Source organism: Chenopodium quinoa, unplaced genomic scaffold, assembly GCF_001683475.1.
Source record: "Chenopodium quinoa cultivar QQ74 unplaced genomic scaffold, ASM168347v1, whole genome shotgun sequence".
In the NCBI taxonomy this organism is placed as follows: domain Eukaryota; kingdom Viridiplantae; phylum Streptophyta; class Magnoliopsida; order Caryophyllales; family Amaranthaceae; genus Chenopodium; species Chenopodium quinoa.
In genome coordinates this window covers 1389766-1396662 of record NW_018742899.1, presented here as the reverse complement: position 1 = coordinate 1396662, position 6897 = coordinate 1389766, and positions in this window count along the sequence as shown.

The window sequence follows — 6897 nt, the reverse complement described above, 5'->3', positions numbered from 1 at the left end:
CGTGCAATGGCCGGATATCATGACCGGGACGTGGGAACAGTTTCCGATGGTGGCCCGCTTATGGACTGCGGAGTTGCAGCGGCCGCCCTCTGGGGTTCCTCCCATGTGTGACCATTACTACATGGAATGGTTCAACCGGTATTCGCACCCGAGGTTGATCGCAGATCTCGACCACATCGATGATGATTATGTGGCACCGCCTACTGCCATGGAAGCGGTATGTCTCATATTATATTTATCGTTGTCTTTTAATTAAGTTTTATATGTTGTTATTGTATTTCATCTTTTGTTTTTTGTTGTATGCAGTGGATGGGAAAGATAATGCAGGACGTACAGAAACTCTCTCTTGAGAAGGACAGCATGAGTGCAACAGGGAGAGCTGTTGTTGATAGTCTGGAACAGACCCTTGCGCAGTGGGAGTCGTCGTCGAGGAGGGATTACTGATGGTTTTGTCATTTTATTTATAGAGCACTTTAAATATTATCGTTTTAATTTATTAAATTGGACATTATGTTGTAAGTTTGTAACATTTTAGATTGTTCTTTTAGCTTCCAACTTAAACATATTATCATTGCTGTTTTTAAATTTTGATATAACCGGTCGTGGATCCGCGCAACTTACCCATGCAACATATAGAATGCAGTAAGCAATACAATATAAAAGATTAATGTTCTCATTAAAAGAGCAACGTACAAATAAGATTACATAGGAAGAATGTGAACATGAAAAACTAAAATGCAGCTAGGGTGTTCCATTCGTGGATCCGGTCATGATATAGCGCATCCCAACCCTCTACGCTCGCTGTGCGAATGTTGTACCACCGAGGTATAATCGGTGGCACTGGAAAATCAGATGACATGTCTAGTCGGATGAAATGTCTGTATGACGACCCAAGAAACGCAATAACTAGCTCTCTGACCGGTGTGGTGACAGTCTCACGCGACCGCCAAGGGAGAACCGTGGTACAAGGATAATAAGCTTGACTATGCACTCCCAGGCCGAAATGCATGACTGCGCATTTGTAAATGTTTGCAACGGCAAACAGATCTAGGGGCGCGTCAAAATAATGATTTTGGCCGCAAGGTCCACCTCCCCACCGGATACGCCGCAGAGCGGCATCCAAGTCATCCTGGTACACATGACGATAAACATTTCGGTTAGAGGCAATTTCGCTGTACATCAACTGACGCACCAAACCGTAATTGTCTTCGCCCATTTGAAAAACATCAGCCACGACCCGGAATCCGCAGTTACCATCTCCGACTACATCATTCCACCCTTCCAAGTACGGCATGATGATCGCAGGTATCCTTTCCTTGTACGGAAACTGATCAACATCGTTTCTTCCTATTCACCATATACTTATAGACAGTTAAGAAGGCAGGAGTAACACTTTAAAACTATGTGCAATGTAAACAACCAAAACGTACCAGTTCTCAGGGGCATATTCACAGACGATGAAGATTGACTACGACTAGATGACGATGTCCGACCACGAGCACGACCACGACCAAGACCACGGATATACTCAAACGCACTCCTGTTCCGCCGTTGTCGACCTCGAGGACGGTCAACTCCTTCGGGTTCCTCATAATCTAAGGTAGACGTGTGGAACATGTCATGAAGGACATGAGTAGCGTCACGAATAATAGAAGGATGGCTGGAGGACACTCGGTCGTACATCGAACGAAACTGCTCCAACTCCTCCTGTTCACGGTCGGCCGTTTGAGTGTCTGCATGCTCACCAATAACAAGCGTCCTCCAGAATAAATGGACCTGATCAACATGTAACGACGCCCTTTCTTCTGTAATAACGCGGTGAATGGTGCATGCGCAAGGTAATCCATGAGTTACTGAAATAGCACACCCACACCGAGCATACACTTCGTCAGCCAAGTCCCTCATCCTGTTCAGCTCAGTGAGAATCAACCCCAAGCAGTAGTGCGACACACGACCATGGAGAATCCTAAATATAAAATGGCTATACATCGTACCATGTCGTCGTCTGGAGTCCTCTAGAGAGTTCCTGATGCCGTTCTTCTGAGTTTCAATTGACTTGTTAAGTCTATCGAACAGTGTATCCAAAGCAGCGGTCGATGAATCAATCCAGTCCTTGGTAGCTCTATGAGCGCTCTCAACTCTACATGTTGTAGTGTTCCCGAAATGAAGTACCTGGTTTGTCCAATATTTGACAAACTTTTCCCTGTGAGGGACCCATTGCTGCATCACATAGTCCACCAGTGCCGGACACCACTGGTACGAATCCCTGAAGTTAGCCAATGCTCGCTCATAAGCTTCCTCTGTGGTAGCCTGTAGGATCTTCCGCCACTTACCATTCACCAATCTCTCTGCCATTTCCAAATTCTTGTTGAAAAGGTTGTAGGCTTTCACTTTCACGCAGTTGTTGATGTGCCATGTGCACAATAAGTGGTTCGATTCTGCAAACAGCTCTGCTATGGGGGCAAAGAGACCTCCCTCACAGTCGCTGACGATGGCTGCTGGATGAACATTAGGCCCGATGTAGTTTCTCAGCTTCTCCAACACCCAATAATAACTTGGAGCCGTCTCATCCTTGATGATTGCATGACCAATCAGAAAGTTCTGGTTCGTTGGAGTCATCCCCATGATCTCAACCAGTGGGAACTTGTACTTGTTTGTCTTGTACGTTGAGTCGATCAAAATCACAAATGGCCAAGACTTGATCATATCAGCACAATCAGGATGCACAAGGAAAAGATGAGTCACCTCCGCTGTATCTTCATCAGAATCAAACCAGAACAGGTAACCACGTGATTGTGCCTGGTGTAGCAGCTGCTGTATAGGGTTCCTTCCCTCTGACCGTTCAAACCTGAGTTGCTGTCTGACGTTGTAGATGTGTCTTCGGTTTGGATGGTCTTCTGGAAATTTCTCTAACACATATGCTAATATTTTAGCAGGCTTGACTTGAGCATCACTCATTTCTTTCACAACTAGTTTCGCAGCAGGATTTAAGCCGCTCAGCTGTCGATGACCCTCTTCATATACTACCATCTCATGGTTGTGATACCCCCATTTAGAGTAACCAATCACTTCCCAACCGTCACGACTCCGTAGTTGTCGAACCTTTACTCTGAACTCACACCCACAACCTTTTCGCTTTGTATCAAACCGAGTGGATGTACGAAAATCTCTGTCTTCTCTTTTGCGATAACGGTCACATCTCAAAATGCGATCCATTCTACCATCCCGTTGAGATTTATGAGTTACTACTACCAAGCAAAATCCAGCTGCAATTGCAACCTGTTTTGCCCAATCAATCGCCTGTTGAGCTTCTTCGAATGGATCATCATGTCCAAATATCCCATTGTAATCATTTCCGTCTCCACCATAATCCTGCATCAATTATATATTACAATAAATACATTTAACGGATAATACATTTAATTTCTATATTTACACAGAATTAACACAAAAAAAAGCATAATTATGTATAATCAAACTTAATTTTTATAATAACCCAATTTGAATTTTCAAACTAAATTTAAAAATATACCATTTCGAATTTTCAAACTTAATTTTAAAAAAACTTATTTCGAATTTTCAAAATTAATTTAAAAAAAACCCATTTCGAATTTTTTTAAAAAATCATTTTCGATTTTTTTTTTAAAAAAAAAAATTAAATAAAAAAAAATCAAAAAAGAAAAAAAAAATATATATGAGGGTGGCGTCTGCCAGGGCTGCCACAGCCACTGGACTGGCGCCTGGCAGGGCCGCCGCAGCCAGTACAGTGGCGCCTGGCCAGGACGCCAGTCTAGTGGTCTGGGCGTCTGGGCTGGACGCCACTCTGGTGGTTCTGGCGTCTGGCTTGGACGTCCAGGCTACGGTTTGGGCGTCCATCCTAGGCGCCGGAGCCACTCCGACGGTAAACCGTCAATTTAAACGGTGACTTACCTCGTTTTCCGTCGAAGACGACGTACCTCCGGCGTCCCCCGCATCTCCGGCCTGCCCTCCGGTCTCCCCCCGCGAGCCAGTACGGCTCCACATTTTTTAAACCGAGATTATTTCAATTTTAGAAAAAGGGCAACCTCAGATTGGTCACACCAAGTCATATTTGTGGGCTTTACATGGTAATTTGCTGGCGATGTTTAGCGATTCACTTATTCTTTTCCATTTTTTCTTAAATATTTAGAAATGCAAAGTATTTTTATTTGCTTGTATATATACTCGTACTATTTTTCTTTGTTTTTGAGCCCTACTCGTACTAATTTTATAAAAAGGAAAGAATATAGAATTTGATGTAATTGTCTGACAAGTTACATTGAAGAGTATGAGGACACTAAGGGCATGCTTGGATCAGGGATAATATATTTAGGGGGTAATAAAAGTCAAATTTGAAAAAAATAATTAATTAGAGATATTGTAGGATGTTTATGAATGAAATAAGGTAATTGTTCCATGAGAAAAAGAGAGAGATGGAGGAATTATTACCCTCATAATGAGGGTAATAGTTATACACCCTCTCCCTAGTGTAACTATTACCCCCAAAATTAGAATCTTTCTTCACCTCATACCTCACCATCACTACATAATTTTTCTTACAAGCACACCATCACTATCTCCTCCTTCCCTATTTACTTTCATTTTGCTTAGTTTGACTTTTATTACCCTAATAATACATTTCCCTCAATTCAAGCATGTCCTAAGTAAAATAGTCTAAGTAGATAATAAATTTTGGATCAAAATCTAAGGGGGGCCAAGCCCAGCTTTGCCCCTTAGAAGATCCGCAAGTGATTGACATCTTTAGAAATAATACCCAAGGTCTGAAAGCACATTATATCCCCATTATTTGCCTTTCACATCTCTCTTTACACTAACAAAATAATAAGGCATTGACATTAATAATCTATTTTTAAATACAATAAGGATGCAAGAACAGAGGGATAGTAGCATATATCGTATACTACCTCTGTTTCATATTTTTTTGTAACTTAAGAATATTTTATATCTCACAAATAATACCTCAAAGTTGCAAAAAATATAAAATGGAGGTAATAAACCAAATGGAAAATATACAATTGATAATTTAAGGACCACATTTTGATAGTCAGCATAGTCATAGTCCGACAAAAATAGTATAGTTGAAGAGAAGTTTGACGCCTGCATAATGTATAGTACACCTTCATTTTAACGTTTCTTTTGTAGTTTTGTTCCAAATTATGGGTCCAGCCCACCTTTCTTTTTTAGGCTCTCTTCCCAGGGGCCGTCTTTAGCGACGTGTCAGAATTTGTCCATCCCTTCTTTGCAACGAATATTTGCCGAATAAGACTACTCGATTATAAGAACATCTCTAATGGCTATAGTAGCTAATGATCGACTTATAGTTTTCAAATGTCTCAAACTGTTAGCTTGATCATTGAGATGAATTGGAAAAGTAGCTTGATCATTGAAAGTTGAACCGGAAAACTACTTCATCAAGTTATTTTGCTTGATAAAGTGGACAAAAAGAGTAAAATGGTAGTTAACATTATGAAGATGTTTGGTGGTTAGCTTATTATTAGGGCGAAATTAGCTGATTTGACCAATTTTTGTTGATGGGCCATTACAATAAGCTAATTAGTGTGCTTGACGGTTAGCTGATTTGAAAAGTTGATTCCAACAAGTAAGCTTATTTAAGTATTTTAAGTTGAAATGACAATTATACCCTTATTTAACCCAAAACTCCACCATGATAAGAGTGCGTCAATGTCATTATTGTTCGTTTTGCATACTCAAACAACTTTAAACAATTACTACCTCCGCTACATATTATGTGCAACTTTTGGGTATTATTTGTGAGATATAAAATATTCAAAAGTTGTACATAATATGTAACAAAAGTAGTAATAATTTACCAAACACTTTAATGTAGTTAGAAAATACAATCAGTTAATGCAATCAGCTAATACAATTAGGTTCAGCTTCTAGCTTTCAACTTTCACCAAACATGGCACACGTATATATACAACAAGCTAGAAGAAGTAGCTAACCATTAATTAAGATACAGGGGGTGTTTGGTAATTGGCTTTTTGTCTATTTTTGGCTTTTTAGTTTGGTCAAACAGCCAAAATATATGTTTGGTAGTTGGCTTTTTTGTTAGCTTTTAAGCTGGCTTTTCCGCCAAAAGCTAATAGGAGTAGCTTTTTTGATTAGCTTTTGGATTTGGGCTTGTTGGCCTATTTTATCACTAATAAACAGCTAACAACCATAAATAATTTTACCAAACACGTTTGTAAACAGCTGACTTAAACAACTAAGTTAAAAAGCCAATCCAAACATCTAATACTTCCAGCTAGTTAAACAAGCCAACCAAACAAGCCAACAACCAACATCCAACAGCTAACCGCCGATTGCCAAACAACCCCACAATCTAGACAAAAAGAATATAATTTGATGTCTCATATAATATGACAATTTAGCTTATTTGGCCTCGTTCTCCTTACTTTATTTTCACTTATTATATAAATAGTTATAAACTAATACTGCCTGTGTTACATGCTCATTTGTAAATCGTTTTACATGATAAGTGATTGTTTGGCTATCAATTACTTCCGCTATCTTTTAGTTACACTCTATTGGCTTTTACACTCAACACATACTCCCTCGATATGTTATTTTTAAGTGCATCACTTTTCTAAATCGATCATTTATTTAAAGACATTACTTCCTGCTTTGGACATCTTAACTAATTTTCTAAATTGTATCTCTCCTCACATGGTTCCCACTTTTTTTATTTTTATTTTTTATTTTAATTATACTCGTATTATTTATCTTCTCTTACATCCCTTTCTTTTAATGTACTATTACCACAAACTCTTTTTTCTCTCTCTCTCTCTCTCTCTTTTTTTTTGTTTTAAATTCCCCTAATAACCTCACATACAC